This window comes from Coregonus clupeaformis, chromosome 6, assembly GCF_020615455.1.
Source record: "Coregonus clupeaformis isolate EN_2021a chromosome 6, ASM2061545v1, whole genome shotgun sequence".
NCBI classification, from domain to species: Eukaryota; Metazoa; Chordata; class Actinopteri; order Salmoniformes; family Salmonidae; genus Coregonus; species Coregonus clupeaformis.
The window spans coordinates 14,571,406-14,588,449 of record NC_059197.1 but is presented as its reverse complement, the minus strand read 5'-3'; the positions used below and the strand labels follow the sequence as shown (position 1 = coordinate 14,588,449).

The 17,044-nt window shown below is 45.2% G+C and overlaps 1 protein-coding gene across 2 annotated transcripts in view; it reads left to right on the top strand.

Annotated features, from left to right (window-relative positions):
* Positions 1–5,624: 5,624 nt before the first annotated feature.
* LOC121567764 (galactosylgalactosylxylosylprotein 3-beta-glucuronosyltransferase 1) overlaps positions 5,625–17,044 on the top strand; it is a 104,356-nt gene continuing 92,936 nt past the window's right edge. For both annotated transcript variants that reach the window (XM_041878023.2, XM_041878022.2), the window contains exon 1: positions 5,625–6,149. The gene's annotated coding sequence lies outside the window, so the exon portion shown is untranslated. The remainder of the gene's footprint in view (positions 6,150–17,044) is intronic.

Here is a 17,044-nt window from a genome sequence, read left to right as displayed (position 1 = left end):
GTCGTATTTTTGGTCGGAATGCTTTGGTTACCGTCGCTCTGATATCCAAAAGTTATTTCCGGCTGTATGTAATAACACAAAATACGTTCTGGGCTAATAATGTAAGAAAAAAAATAAAAATGTATGCAAAGTTGCTTAGGAGCTAAAAGCAGAGCTGCCATGTCTGTCTGTGCCATCTTACTAGTGGCTCTTTGTGTAGTGAACCAAAATTACTACGGCTATTGTTGTTTGTCACAATGAAGGAAATTGTAGTTCCACATTTCATTAAAGAGTGAAAAAAACCTGTATTTCAATCAGGGGTTGGAACCGACAGAACCTACAACTGGAAAATAACTAAACTTTTCAAGGAACAGAAACGGAACCAGGAACGAAAGTGATCCATACTGTTATGGAACAGAAACGTTAATTTAAAAGCATGGGAACCGGTTAATAACGTTATTTTACGTTCCAGGCATTTTTTTCTTGTCCCACAAAAAAATGCAACAAAGTGCTTAAGCAATGCCCTCACTCTGTCACTCAGAAACTTATTCCAGTGTCTGCCTGCAAGCTGAAAATCTTTGCCAGTGTGTGTGCGTGTTTAGGCTACCTGCCCCTCCCCCCTCCAAAGCTACTGTCGTTACAAGCGTGATTCAGAAGATAGGGAGAGAGATTTTTAATTAGCTAGAGAAGCAGCGATTAACTTTTTCAATGCCAGTTAAGGATACTATAGGCTTAGCTATCACATTTCACGTTGAATTTATTAACTACAAAAAGGTAAGACGTGTTTTTAATTCTGGTGCCTCTGCACGCACAAGCTTGTTAGCTAGCTAGCTCAAAGGACATTCAAAGTTCCTCCATAGAAGCCGCTCCTCCTAGGTATAATTCTGTGGACCTAATTCAGATAATGCATGTCATAACAAGATGCCCAGCGCTTCAAGCATCCTCCTCAACCCTCTCTCGCTCTCTCCCCACCTGCAAAATTTCAGTCGCATCTTGCACCATAGGCTAGTCTGCCCATCACGCATGTAAACAACTAGCTTGATTGGTGAAGTAATTTAATGAGCAAAATGTAAAAAACGGTTGATTTCACAGGTTAAAAAAGGAACTGAAAGAAACGATATAAACCGGTAAAAATAAGTTGGGTTCGAACCGGTTCAGAACCTTATTTTGCTGGTCAGAACAGTGGAACGGAACTATTTTTTTTTTTGTTCTGTTCAGAATAAAACTATTGGAAAATAATTCCAACCCCTGGTTTCAATAGATCACAGTTATAGCCTATTGTAAAGATTAATGTACAGTGGGGAAAAAAAGTATTTAGTCAGCCACCAATTGTGCAAGTTCTCCCACTTAAAAAGATGAGAGAGGCCTGTAATTTTCATCATAGGTGCACGTCAACTATGACAGACAAAATGAGAAAAAAATTCCAGAAAATCACATTGTAGGATTTTTTATGAATTTATTTGCAAATTATGGTGGAAAATAAGTATTTGGTCAATAACAAAAGTTTCTCAATACTTTGTTATATACCCTTTGTTGGCAATGACACAGGTCAAACGTTTTCTGTAAGTCTTCACAAGGTTTTCACACACTGTTGCTGGTATTTTGGCCCATTCCTCCATGCAGATCTCCTCTAGAGCAGTGATGTTTTGGGGCTGTCGCTGGGCAACACGGACTTTCAACTCCCTGCAAAGATTTTCTATTGCATTGAGATCTGGAGACTGGCTAGGCCACTCCAGGACCTTGAAATGCTTCTTACGAAGCCACTCCTTCGTTGCCCGGGCGGTGTGTTTGGGATCATTGTCATGATGAAAGACCCAGCCAAGTTTCATCTTCAATGCCCTTGCTGATTGAAGGAGGTTTTCACTCAAAATCTCACGATACATGGCCCCATTCATTCTTTCCTTTACACGGATCAGTCGTCCTGGTCCCTTTGCAGAAAAACAGCCCCAAAGCATGATGTTTCCACCCCCATGCTTCACAGTAGGTATGGTGTTCTTTGGATGCAACTCAGCATTCTTTGTCCTCCAAACACGGACGAGTTGAGTTTTACCAAAAAGTTATATTTTGGTTTCATCTGACCATATGACATTCTCCCAATCCTCTTCTGGATCATCCAAATGTGCTCTAGCAAACTTCAGACGGGCCTGGACATGTACTGGCTTAAGCAGGGGGGACACGTCCTGCACTGCAGGATTTGAGTCCCTGGGCGGAGTAGTGTGTTACTGATGGTAGGCTTTGTTACTTTGGTCCCAGCTCTCTGCAGGTCATTCACTAGGTCCCCCGTGTGGTTCTGGGATTTTTGCTCACCGTTCTTGTGATCATTTTGACCCCACGGGGTGAGATCTTGCGTGGAGCCCCAGATCGAGGGAGATTATCAGTGGTCTTGTATGTCTTCCATTTCCTAATAATTGCTCCCACAGTTGATTTCTTCAAACCAAGCTGCTTACCTATTGCAGATTCAGTCTTCCCAGCCTGGTGCAGGTCTACAATTTTGTTTCTGGTGTCCTTTGACAGCTCTTTGGTCTTGGCCATAGTGGAGTTTGGAGTTTGACTGTTTGAGGTTGTGGACAGGTGTATTTTATACTGATAACAATTTCAAACAGGTGCCATTAATACAGGTAACGAGTGGAGGACAGAGGAGCCTCTTAAAGAAGAAGTTACAGGTTTGTGAGAGCCAGAAATCTTGCTTGTTTGTAGGTGACCAAATACTTATTTTCCACCATAATTTGCAAATAAATTCATAAAAAATCCTACAATGTGATTTTCTGGATTTATTTTTCTCATTTTGTCTGTCATAGTTGACGTGCACCTATGATGAAAATTACAGGCCTCTCTCATCTTTTTAAGTGGGAGAACTTGCACAATTGGTGGCTGACTAAATAATTTTTTTCCCCACTGTATGTATAGAGGTGTTTGGTAGAGTTATTATAAGACTAGGATAGAGGAAGAATAACATTGACAAAAATACTACAAAGGATGCCTTCTATAGTAGTTCATCATTGTTTGAGTGACAGGTCTGCCTGCTTATTCTTCAAAGGAAAAAAATGTCAGAGCGTTAAAGATCAATGGGCCAATGACGCCGGGGTCTCGGGACTACTTTCAGGAAGTATGTGACACCATATCAGTGCCCTCTCCATCTGTTGCCCCTGCCCTCCTCATGTGAACACCACCCCTATTGCCTGTGGTGCTCCAATGTCTTCATGTCCCTCTCTCATTAGGCCAAAAAAAACACAACAGATGGCTTGTGGGAACTCACACAAAAAGTGGAAAGGCACCCCCCACAGCAATAATGGGCGCTGAAAGATTTAAGAGCCCTGATGATAAGCCCAGTGCAAAATCCAGCTAGTGACCACTCTGCAGAGATGCCTCCAGGGCAAGATTCATGACAATAAATGCCAACCTGCGGATCAGACTCAGATGGGAGTACTGATATATTTACCTCACACATGACCTTCATATGTACCGAAGCTGTGGAGATTGGAGTCAGAGGCACCATGTGTGTAGACATGCCCTGTGAATAAACAACAAGATCACTGATCCTTTGAATGTTTAAGACAGAAAAACCTGGTGTGAAGAAATATGTGCGATAGTTCACAAAACAGAGTATATGGCCATCTCAATTTGAGGCTGATTGGAAACTGCTTCAGATTTTCACATAATACATAATTCTATACATCTGGGTTTATGTATGTGGCCGCATTATTTCAGTTGGGATAAGAGAGGACAAAAGCTGCTCCAAAGGATCCTCTATTACCTCTCAAACAACAACTGCTTTAAAATGTTGACTGAAAATGACTCTCTCACATAAAACAACCCTTTATGTTTCATATAATATTTTCCCATTCCTGTGGCATCAGTAGGTCCCCAAAAGATGCATCTGTCAGTAAATGGTTCTCTCCCACCATGTGAAGCAGCCTTGTATTTACGATGGAGTGACGCAAGTCCAAAGCTCTGATGAGATCAAGCCCGAGATACTGCATAACGCTCCTCAGTGAAATGTATCACGCAATCGTTAGTTCATCTGAGGGCTTTCTCTGCTGTTTCCTGGAGTTTATCATCTCTCCAGTATCATTGCATTAATGGCGCTTTTGTGAGGTTATGTTTGCTTCATCCAGGTTGAAATCCCTGTCATTCTCTCAACCTTGACCTTTGACCATCTTCTATGTCAGGCAATCATTGATCCTTTCAAAATGAATCTTGTGTATTTTAACCATACACTAACAATAAACATTCACTTAAAAAATAATATTATCCCTATAATGCATACATCTTCTAGTGACCACCCTTTCAATAATACTGTGATTGTAGGCTTACCTAAAATAATGTCAGTGACACCTTGACCCAGACTTTGTTCGATGATGAGTTACTGTAATCTTAACTTCCATATTCTCTATGATATCCTTCATCCCAGAACATCCCTTTTCCCTTGCACTGTGTCAGCTCTCCAGGCTCTGTAGATCTGTGTGAACTGAAGGGTACTGAGAGGAGGGTTTTAGGGGATACCTGGGGCCACTGTTAGCCCTTGCTGCTGTAGGCTGCGTCTCTATGGTCCTGCCCCCTCCAGGTGCTGGTATGTTAGTCTGAGACCCAAACTAACCACAGGCAGGGGTCTCCCTGTGCTGCTCTGGCCTGACAGGAGGATCCTCCCCAGGCTGGGTGACCTAGTTGAGCTCCTCAGAGAGCCAGGCTGCTCACACTGCTCCGAGGAGGGAGGCCAAGCCGAGGTGGTGGTGCTGGGTTTTAATCTTCACACCAGACGCTGTCTCATCTCTGAAGCAGACACACACTTCCCTTCTTTCTGGGAGTCTCTGTAAACAAACTGCTTGACAGGTTTATGGAAAAATTATGTTATGAAAAATGACGATAAGGATAATCCTTCCCAATTATTGCTATTAGCTTAGCTCTTTAAATCAGATTTTAAAGCGTACATACTGACAGCTTGTCATAACGTTTGAGATGAGCGTCTTAGGGTGCATCCAGAATATTTTTCCATCCAATGGCGCCCGTGTGTGTGTTTGTGTGTTTGTGTGTATGCGCACACGTGTGTTTGATTGTCAGTCATGCGTGTATGTATGCTTTATTTGTGAAACAATTACAGTTCTTCCAGAAATAATACATTGATGTATGCCAAAATGTTGGGGTTTTCCAACATATGCTCTGTTATGCAATAATTCTGAGCATTTCCCCCCAAAAAATCCATGGATATATTGGGGATGGAGAATTCTGAAAGTGAAGTTGCACATGTAGCAGGGTGAAAAGGGGGTTGGGGGCTGTGTGATAAAACAGCCTTCAGTAGTGGTAGGGGGAATTGCATACAGTATGGTTAATTTTAACTGTCTGGACCACTCACAGAGAAAAGTGTGCATAACAAGGATCCTCTCATTTAAAAGGTAAAAATAAATTAGAGGAAAAGGAGAAAGGTTCCAGAAAGGAGTGAGGTGGGAATAGATGAGGAATACGCTCAGTTCACCATGTTTCCTTTCTTTTTCTGCCTGGCTCTCGCTATCCCCCCTCCCTTTTCCCTCTCTCTCTGCTGAAGCCCACCCTGCTCTGAGCCTTAATGGTACATGCCATTAGCGAGACCATCTCTACAAGGGGAGGGGGGTCTCTGCCTCGGCTAAGAAGCTACTTTAGTCCAACCTAATCACATTCACAGTTGTCTCTCCACGCGAAGACCCATCTCCCCAGTTACGACAGCACAGCACAGCCTGCCTCTGTGACAACTGCCGAGTCACGGCAACAGAGACAGAGATAGACAGAGAGAGAGGAAGAGAGAGGGAGGGAGGGACAGATAGAGAGAGAAGGAGAAGGACGACCACGGAGCAAAACACATCGCCATCTCTCTCTGACATCCCCCTTCGTTTGCGTGTATCTGTGTGTGAGCCTGCGCTGAGGAGAGAAGGAAAGAAAATTAAGCCAAGGAAATTCTCCCCCTCTCTCTTTTATTTTCCCTCTTTTCTCCATCCATCATCCAAGGCTTGAATAACGGTGTCAGCTGCCACTGCGGGATAAAATAAAGGGATGCTTTGAATGCTGTCTCTGTCTAAGACTAAGCACACAGAGAAGCAGAAAGAGGCAAAACAAGCAGGGACAAAACCAGGATTTTGATAATGAACGGCAGTCCTTCCGCAGCATGTGGTAGGAATAGCAGTCCATCACTGAAGCCTACGGTAAATAATATTTATGTCTCTCTCTCTCCATGCCTGATTAAACCCTTTAGTAGAAATGTGAAGAGGTGCTTGCAGCAGGAGCACAAACAGAGACATTATAATCATGAAGATAATTATTTTTTAATGCTGATAAAGATCCTAACATGAGGAAAGATATTTGTCCTGAGTCCATGTACGTGTTTAGCTGTAGCAGCATTGTGGAAGTGTTGGAGATTTAAGCCATGCATATTGTATGCAGTAGACTACAGAGCCATACAGGCAGTCTGAAGGAACAGGGAACCTGATGGTGGCTTGACTGAGTGACTGACTGACATGAGGAATCACTGATAATCCCCATCATCATGTTCCTTCCTGCTCAAATAGCAGGAGACAGCAAGAGCACATGGAGAGCTTTCATCGACTACAGTCATCAAATCAAATCAAATCAAATTGTATTTGCTACATGCGCCGAATACAACAGGTGTAGACCTTACAGTGAAATGCTTACTTACAAGCTCTTAACCAACAATGCAGCTTTAAGAAAAATAAATGTTATATGTAAAAAAAAATAGCTAGGTAACAAATAACAAATAACAAATAATGAAAGAGCAGCAGTAAAATAAAATAACAGTAGGGAGGCTATATACAGGGGGTACCGGTACAGAGTAAATGTGCGGGGGCACAGGTTAGTCAAGGTAATTGAGGTAATATGTACATACAATGCAAATAGTCCGGGTAGCCATGATTATCTGTTTAGAAGCCTTTCGGTACCGCTTGCCGTGCGGTAGCAGAGAGAACAGTCTATGACTAGGGTGGCTGGAGTCTGACAATTTTTAGGGCCTTCCTCTGACACCACAGGTCCTGGATGGCAGGAAGCTTGGCCCAAGTGATGTACTGGGCCGTACGCACTACCCTCTGTAGTGTCTTGCGGTCGGAGGCCGAGCAGTTGCCATACCAGGCAGTGATGCAACCAGTCAGGATGCTCTCGATGGTGCAGCTGTAGAACTTTTTGAAGATCTGAGGACCCATGCCAAATCTTTTCAGTCTCCTTATTTCTGGAGAGAGGGTTGTATTTTCTCATTTTCAACAGGTACACTACCCTTGCGACTGGCTTCTTCCTTGCTGAGCGGCCTTTCAGGTTATGTCAATATAGGACTCGTTTTACTGTGGATATAGATACTTTTGTACCTGTTTCCTCCAGCATCTTCACAAGGTCCTTTGCTGTTGTTCTGGGATTGATTTGCACTTTTCGCACCAAAGTACGTTCATCTCTAGGAGACAGAACGTGTCTCCTTCCTGAGCGGTATGACGGCTGCGTGGTCCCGTGGTGTTTATACTTGCGTACTATTGTTTGTACAGATGAATGTGGTACCTTCAGGCGTTTGGAAATTGCTCCCAAGGATGAAACAGACTTGTGGAGGTCTACAATTATCTTTCTGAGGTCTTGGCTGATTTCCTTTGATATTCCCATGATGTCAAGCAAAGAGCCACCGAGTTTGAAGGTAGGCCTTGAAATACATCCACAGGTGCACCTCCAATTGACTCAAATGATGTCAATTAGCCTATCAGAAGCTTCTAAAGCCATGACATCATTTTCTGGAATTTTCCAAGCTGTTTAAAGGCACAGTCAACTTAGTGTATGTAAACTTCTGACCCACTGGAATTGTGATACAGTGAATTATAAGTGAAATAATCTGTCCGTAAACAATTGTTGGAAAAATTACATGTGTCATGCACAAAGTAGATGTCCTGACCGACTTGCCAAAACTATAGTTTGTTAACAAGGTGTGGAGTGGTTGAAAAACAAGTTTTAATGACTCCAACCTAAGTGTATGTAAACTTCCGACTTCAACTGTATATGTTGTTTCCTGGCATGAGGCAGCCCAACACCCAGCTGTTCTCTCATCCGGGTGACAGTGTACTTATACCATTCTCTCTCTCTCTGTCTGTCTGTCTGTCTGTGTGAGCCTGGACATATTTAGCCCCTGCTCCAGTACAACTATGTCAGCAAATAGCATCCAGATCTAATTTATTGAACAGGGCCTGTCATCGGATTCTGTGTCACACAGTACCCCTTGGGACCAACAGTACATAGTGTAGAATGCTGATGGTAAGAAATACACATTTGGCCACGCTTGGCCAGAACGGTCAGCCCTAACTCATGGGTTAACATTTATATCACCGCCAGGCACACTTCACAGCCCGGCGCATTGGGTATGAATGACAGGCCGGGGCTAGAGGAGAAAAGACTTCGCCACTGTAGCCAAAACTTTGCAAGAACGTTTTAAAAGAGATCAGCAGAGTTCTAGAGCTAAGGAAAAGTAAGACCATGTGGCTGCTTGTGAAAACCATCTACTTTCATTCTGACTGCGTCTTCAAACTTGTTCCACTGGGTGCTATTCACAACTCTTTTGATGTCAGCTCAAAAAATGTTGTTTTGCTGTTTGAACGCAGTAGGGTTTTCTACAGTTTCAGGTAGTTTAACCAGCCCGAGGCAACGTGTGGAAAGAGTACAGGAACGAGGAGATTATAGCGTTGCACTCTTCACACAAAAACACCTGCCCCATTTCTCAGAGAGAGAAACTCTCCCCTCAGTCTGCATCCATCCTCTCCCAGACTGGGCAACAGTAAAACCAGGGCAGACTTGCCACCAGTGGCATGGCGTCTGCCACCTTTACATTCAGATTACAGAGCTAGAGGAGTTTTGCTGTGCGGAAGCCAAGTGTAAAGTGATTCATAGGGGCTCTCCCTTTACCCTGCAAATCTCCATGCAATGAATATTAACCACAGCGATTGTTCCCAGAGTGACGCCAGCGTGGCCAGACCCCTTTGTGCTACATTATTTATTCACTCAGAGCTGCCACCACCAGTTACATGCCGACATCAGGGAGGGATGGAGCAAGGGATGGCGAGAGGGAGGGAAGGAGGGATTATTTTGCTCCACTCTCCACTTCTTCTCTGGCCACCAGTCTCCACTGGCCTTTTAATAAACAGCTGAAAAGCAAACGCATAATAAAATGTACTCTGCAAAACAAGCTGTCAGGCCTAGAGCTGTAGGAGGATGTTGTGGCTCCATGGGGCATTATGCTTGATGCTTGTGTTTGTCTTCTGGCTGCCCACGAAGAGAAAATAATCTGTATTCTGCTCTATCGTACCCTTCTCCCTCCTCTTCCCTTTTCTCCCCCTTTCCCCTTCTCTTTCTCTCCCTTCTCCCCCTCCACTCTCTCCCTCTCCACTCTCCCCCTCCAGAAAGCCCTTTACCTCCACAGACAGCAGCTGTGTCCCTGCGGAGTGGTTTGCGCCATAGATGTTACTAATGCTGTTACTGCTATTGTTACTGTGGTAGTTACTGCTGTTGTTACTGCTGCTGTTACTGCTGTTGTTACTGATGCTGTTACTGCTTCTATTACTGCTGTTGTTACTGATGTTATTTCTGCTGTTACTGCTGCTGTTACTGCTGCTGTTACTGCTGTTGTTACTGCTACTGTTACTGCTGCTGTTACTACTGTTGTTACTGATGTTATTGCTGCTGTTACTGCTGCTGTTACTGCTGTTGTTACTGCTACTGTTACTGCTGCTGTTACTGTGGTTGTTACTGCTGCTTTTACTGTGGTAGTTACTGTGGTAGTTACTGCTGTTGTTACTGCTGCTGTTACTGCTGCTGTTACTGTGATATTTACTGCTGCTTTTACTGCTTCTGTTACTGCTATTGTTACTGATGTTATTGCTGCTGTTACTGCTGCTGTTACTGCTGCTGTTACTGTGATATTTACTACTGTTGTTACTGCTAGTGTTATTGCTGCTGTTACTGCTGTTGTTACTACTGTTGTTACTGCTAGTGTTACTGCTGCTGTTACTGTGGTAGTTACTGCTGCTGTTACTGCTGCTGTTACTGTGGTTGTTACTGTGGTAGTTACTGCTGTTGTTCCTGCTACAGTTACTGCTGCTGTTACTGCTGTTGTTACTGCTACAGTTACTGCTGCTGTTACTGCTGCTGTTACTGCTACAGTTACTGCTGCTGTTACGGTGGTTGTTACTGTGGTAGTTACTGCTGTTGTTACTGCTACAGTTACTGCTGCTGTTACTGTGGTAGTTACTGCGGCTGTTACTGCTGCTGTTACTGCTGTTGTTACTGCTGCTGTTATTGCTGCTGTTACTGCTGTTGTTTTTGTGGTAGTTACTGCTACTGTTACTGCTGTTGTTTATGATGGTGTTACTGCTGTTGTTTATGATGGTGTTACTGCTGTTGTTTATGATGGTGTTACTGCTGTTGTTTATGATGGTGTTACTGCTGTTGTTTATGATGGTGTTACTGCTGTTGTTTATGATGTTGTTACTGCTGCTGTTACTGCTGCTGGGGGGACCAGAGCATTTTCAGCTCGGGTTCCAAATCTTACCCCTCCATGTAGGGTGTGTGTACTGTATGGTATGATCACTCACGCTTCTGTCTCACGTGTGATTCGCCCCCCACTAATGCTGGCCAATCTCGCTGGCTATTGTTTACCACTGCAGCCAATGAGGCTGATCCATTCATACATGTCTCACCTTTTTCTTAATGGATTTTGGCAGCCAGGTATTTTATGCATAATCTCATTATGCTGATTTTGTGTTTGCACTTGGATCTCCCCTTGGGGCTGTGGGATTGTGTTAGGAGAGGAGAGGAGAGGAGAGGAGAGGAGAGGAGAGGAGAGGAGAGGAGAGGAGAGGAGAGGAGAGGAGAGGAGAGGAGGAGAGGAGAGGAGAGGAGAGGGAGAGGGAGAGGAGAGGAGAGGAGAGGAGAGGAGAGGAGAGGAGAGGAGAGGGAGAGGAGAGGAGAGGAGAGGAGAGGAGAGGAGAGGAGAGGAGATAAAGGGGGTATTAGAGACAGCTGGAAATGTAGTATCAGTCATGTTCACATCTATCAGGCCTGTCTGCCTGGAGGTTAGCAGCAGCAGCAGCTCCAAATGAGAGGCGCATGCAGACACACACAATCACTGACACATGTGTCACACACACACACACACACAGAACATTGATTCAGAGGCATATCACCATCACAAACACATGCATAATAGCTGAGTAGCTATGGGCAGAGTAATAAGTGCAGCCCCTGACCCCTGACCCCTGACCCCAGCACCTCCCCCACTGCACCCCTGTATGTTGCTGTCACAATGTATTCTGCCTACCTGGGAGAGGAGAGGATGGTGTGGTAGCACGGCTGTGTTTTCTTCTCTGTCCACAGCAGTCTACTACCTGAGTGTTACTCCAACACTGACATAACAGAAGTGTTTATGTTGCACCCATCTTTCCTTCTAACAGAATGACCTCAACCTGTAATTTAGGTGGTGTAGTCACACAGCTTGTGTCGCAGTCTGTAGAGTGCACCTCCCAACAGGGAGCTTAGAGAAGAATATAGGTTGCGACGTGCAAGACTCCACTGGCTGACAGTATAATACAGTAGGTTAGTGTGGAGGCTAGCTGAGAGGATCCCTTAACGTATCGACAAAGACAGCCTGTTCTGTTCTATGGTCTTGATAAGGTTGTCTAACATGGGCATATTACATTGTTTCTGTCCCATACCATTGTACAGTAAGCTTTGCATTCTGCGTTGAATTCTAACACGCTTTGCAGACAGATATTGTGTGAAGAGGGAGCACTATGAGCGCTGTGGTGTACCGCGGACAAGCCACCAGGGGGAGACTCGTCGAGGCCTGGTGACCAGGGGGTTTGACGTTTACGCAGTATCAGCATGGACGAGTTGATAGCTCAGTTCGTTTGGGCCCAACAAGCGCAACAGGACATTCAGGAATGAACGCTGGAAGAACAGTGTCTACAGCATGTCCGCCTGCTGGAGGAAGTCAGGAAGCTGCGAGGAGAAATGCAGACCGAATCGCATCCCAATCAGTTTTTTATCAAGCTAACGGAGGATGACCACATCGAGACCTACCTCTGCACGTTCGAACGGACAGCACTCCAGGAAGGATGGCTCAAGGCGAAGTGGGCGAGTCTGCTGGCTCCGTTCCTGTCCGGAGATGCCCAAAAGGCATATTATGACCTCAACACCGAACAGGCGGCTGACTACGACTGTCTGAAGAGGGAGGTACACAGCCTCTACAGGTACAGCCTGGCCTGTCGGGCCCAACTGGTCCACGACTAGAGGTTCGAAGCTTCCCCCCAAGCCCAGATGAGCGACCTACTGTGCATGGATGGAGAAGACCCAGGAACGGATTGCTGCCCAGTTCCACTGGCCCGGGATGAGGCGGGCCTTGGAAGACTATTGCTGCAGCTGCCCGGAGTGTCAAACCCCCCCCCCCTCAAAAGCACATTTCTGGAATCCGCAGGTTCCCCTATTGATCATCAGAGTGCCGTTTGAACGCATCGCCATGGACGTAGTGGGCCCCCTGGTAAAAATGGCCGGAGGACACCGGTACATCCTGGTAATAGTAGATTATGCCACCCGATATCCTGAGGCCATTCCCTTACAGGCGGCAGTCTCCAAGGGAATCGCCCGGGAGCTGTTCCACCTCATCAGCCGGTTGGGCATCTCGAACGAGATCCTGACCGACCAAGGTACCGAGTTCATGTCCCGACTAATGAAATCTTTGTGTGGTCTCCTACAGATAAAGGGCTCATTGAACGGCTCAATAAAACGCTCAAACAAATGTTGCGGAAGGTCATCGAGCGAGACGGGAAGAACTGGGACCAGCTACTACCCCACCTAATGTTCTCAATCCGAGAAGTGCCCCAGGCCTTTTCCCCTTTTGAACTTCTCAATGGGAGGAGACCCTGTGGCCTACTGGATCTTGCCAAGGAGGTGTGGGAACCCCAGCCGACCCTTTTGCGCAGCGTGATGGAACACGTAGAGACGATGAGGGAGAGGATGACAGCCATATGGCCAGTGTTAAGTGAACATATGGAGAAGGCCCAGCGCGCCCAAGCCAAGGTATACAATCGGGGTACCCAGCCCCGAGAGTTCCATGTGGGTGACAAGGTGCTAGTTTTGATCCCCACCGCAGAAATAAGTTCCTGGCCACCTGGCACGGGCCGTATGAGGTGACAGAGAAGTTGGGAGCCGTAAATTACCACGTACGGCAGCCGGGGAGACGTAAACCCCAACAGATTTACCACGTGAATCTATTGAAGAGGTGGCACATGAGGACAGCCTTGGCCGTGTTCTCATCAAAACCCGGGACGGCGACGGGACCAGTGGTGCACCCACTTCACCCTGATCACCAGGGTAAAGGACAGAAACGATCGAGTCACCAGGTGGTTCTTGTCCCTTCAACGCTTCTCTTTTTCTGTTGTGCACAGTTCAGAGGCGAAGCATGGGAACGCGGATGCCCTATCGAGAAGGGAGACGTACATCGCACTGACAACCACCCCCTCCCTGACAGGGCTAAAGGGGCAGGGGTTGCTACCAGACAGACGTCCTCACAGTCTGATATAACCGAGGGGCTCGGTGTTCTACCCCAGAGGAGACAGCATTCCCCAGAGCCCAGAAGGCCGTAACCCAGAAGAGGTCTCCTGGAGGAGACCGGTTTCTTTTCTTTTTCTTTATTGTTTTAAATAAACACCTTGAAACTGAGGTATCACACTTGTGTCCGTGTCTGATCTATGTAAACGTCTTGATCAAACACCCTGGTCTGCCACAGCGCCTAGAAGGCTTGTAGATCATTAACACACATCATGTACCATTTTAAAACACCCTTGCTGCGATTACTCAGATTAAACAGTAATAATGGCAACAGCGGACCACAATAAGCCCTGGAATACACATACATCCCTCAATAACACTGTGGACAAAACCCAAGGGCCATGTCATAAATCCTTCAGATTTAACAAAGGTTTAGGCTCCATTTTCTGACAGAATGGATGGACGGAAACAAGCCGATGACCTTTAAAGACAAAGAGGGAAAACAAATCACACTCTCTACAATGGCCTCGTGCAGAAACCTCCACCCCTATAAAGCGACCCTGGTGAGCCAGTGCCAGAGCCACACAGAAATGCCCCAGTGACAGGATATATACAGACAGTGGCGAACCGTGGCTATTGGACCTAGGCCTTCTGTGGGGAGAAAAAAACTAGAAAACCCCCAGAAACATATGATCACTTAATGCGCCCAACTGAATCAAACAGGCCTGAGGCTGAGCCACGCTTCGGGCTGCCACTCACACAGAGACAGCACCCGCACAGATAATGCTACCAGCAACAACAACAACCACACTGCTTACACAACCTATTGTAGCCTAACGCCATCACTATCACCAAAAGCGACAACAGTGACACAAAGGGTGTGAGTGTGACAGACTCATAAAGGACAGTGACAGTAATATGCAGCACACTCCATGTACGAGAGCTCACTTTTTGTAAAACACATAGGGCCGATAAAAAGACAGCAGTCACACAAAGCATGATGTTAAAGATTCACTCGGACATAATAAGCCAGTAGGTCCCAATCATAAGAATACAAAAACACAACCATTAGGCTAAGTATTTCCTAATCGAAATGTACAACTATTACTTCCCATTGCAAACATCTTTTTCACATTCAGCGTACAAAGTAACCGGTGGTCTAAAGTTGAAATGCAACAAGGTTTCACACACATAAGTTATTTTCAAAGAGATAGCTAATCACAGCAAGCGAGCTGCAATAGCAAACACAGTTCCACGCACCAAATGATGACCATTTGAAACGTGACTTTTTGTTAAAAGTTAATCTTAAAACGGGCAAAGCTAACAAATTAGCAACAACATCCTCTTCGATAACACCTGCTGCAGCCACTGCACACTAGCCTACAACAAAAGCTAGCTAGCTAGACTGCGGGAAAACTACTGTTCGCATACGTTTTTGTAAAAACGGTCTCACCCATTACAAGTCAAAATGTGATTGGTTGGTTGATTCCACTGTCACTCCAAAATTCTGCCTTAATAGACAGGTTAGCTGACAACGCCATGAAAATGATGCGCGCGCGTCGATGGGATAGAAGTCCGTGTGCTGTAATGATTCTGGATGATCAGACAGCTAGCAACAATGACAAGAAGCTGTTATGTGAGGAATCGTTGGTGGCTCGTTTCAGCTCGTTGTATCTTGATATTGATACCATATATTGTTTTGCGGTGTATTGACTCTTATCACATCTATGCTAATATGGCTAACTAGCTAACCAACAACTGTAATTATGTATTTGAGAGACAAGTGCTCATTGTGCAAATGTATTTATGTTTTTCAGTAAAGATTTTGAGAGGAAATATAGTTTACATGTTGTCAACAATCATTTGATTCTATGCCAACCCCTACCTGTTTTTCTCCCACGGCTGCGCACACATCGGTTTTGTTGCTAAACAACCCACCTGTCTATACTGTAATGACCCAGCTGGGTCATAAAGTAAAAGAGAGACGGGCACCAGGTGTACAGGCAGAACACAGGTTTATTCCTGAATGGGCTATTGTTCAGGCCACAGCCCACGCCGCTAAACCTCGAACATACACAAATATAACATGTCAAGTCAAGGGTCCCGAACAGAAGAGAGAGAGATGAGACCGTAACCCCTATTTAAGCATTCCAAAACCCCGCGGGATTACCCATCATACCCCCCCCCCCCAACCTTTCCATCTGTCCTGGCATATTTAACCCCTGCTAGCACCCATGAGAACGATAACACACCCACGAACACAGAACACAATACCGGGTCGTTACAATACAGTTGAATGGCAGATGCCTTCTATCTACAGTGCCTTCAGAAATTATTCACACCCCTTGACTATTTCTACATTTTGTTGTTACAGCCTGAATTTAAAATTGCCAAAATCACAAAGTATCCCTTTATATCAGAATAATAGAATAATAATAATGTAATTAGAATATCATTGAAACATTATTGAAAATATTAAATATTAATTAAAACTACAGCAATTATTTCATTAATCCTTAGGTTTTCTCTGAAGGCGTAGAAGGCCCTCACGGTTGGTTCCCCACTGCATATAGATGCCATTGCACTCTCACTTCCACCTGTGTTGCTCAATCCACCGGGTACAGGGTAGCTCCCTGTAAAAAGCTGACAAGGCAACAGCAGTAATGCAGAGGGTTAGCCCATTACGACATCCATTGACTGAATCTTTTTAGATCTGAGACCAATCAGATTTACTAATCCCCCACAAACACATTATTAAGACCATGACCATTTTCGCCACGGGCCCTGAATGCTAACAAATTTTCTGCTTCAGCGGCTCAATCATCCCCGTTACACAGTATGAAACAGGATTGGCACAGGACGCCATCTGACTTTCGCATTTCGCTGGAGTTACTTGAGGGTAATGTAGACAGCATATTTTGTTGTGTTGACTAGCAGTGATAAACATACTGTATTTACAGCAGAGATATATAGTCTACTTGAATTATTGATAAGTTAGTGATTTCTCTCAGTGCAGCACTGGCATTGCTGGACTCACTAAGCCATGGCATCTACAAAAACCAAACCCACGCACCGATACATTGCCTAACGTCAATGCATGCACTCCCTCGCCCCATAACAGGAACTCTGTTTAATCAATCCTAAACTTCCACCTCTCGCTACGACTGGTTATTGATTCAATTATAGTTTGACATTTAGTCGCTGTGAAGAGAAAATAATGCTTCTGCGTAATAGCTCAAATTGGTCACACAAAATGTGATTTGGTGTGGAAGAGCAGAGAGGCTTGTGCATCAGCGTCAGACCCGGTTCAACCCTGTCAAACAGTGTCAGGAGCAGTGAGAGATGACAGGTTGGAGAACAGCTCTGTTGATGTTGTTGTTCAGATGCATTTCAAGTAGGCCCCAATTACTTCCAACGCTGTGCTGTGGCGGGTTGGGTGGCTCACACTGGCTCGTCTCACACCACCACAGAAACTGAGGACTGAGGCCCCTTCTCCTCACGCAGACCGGTGGGACTAATGCAC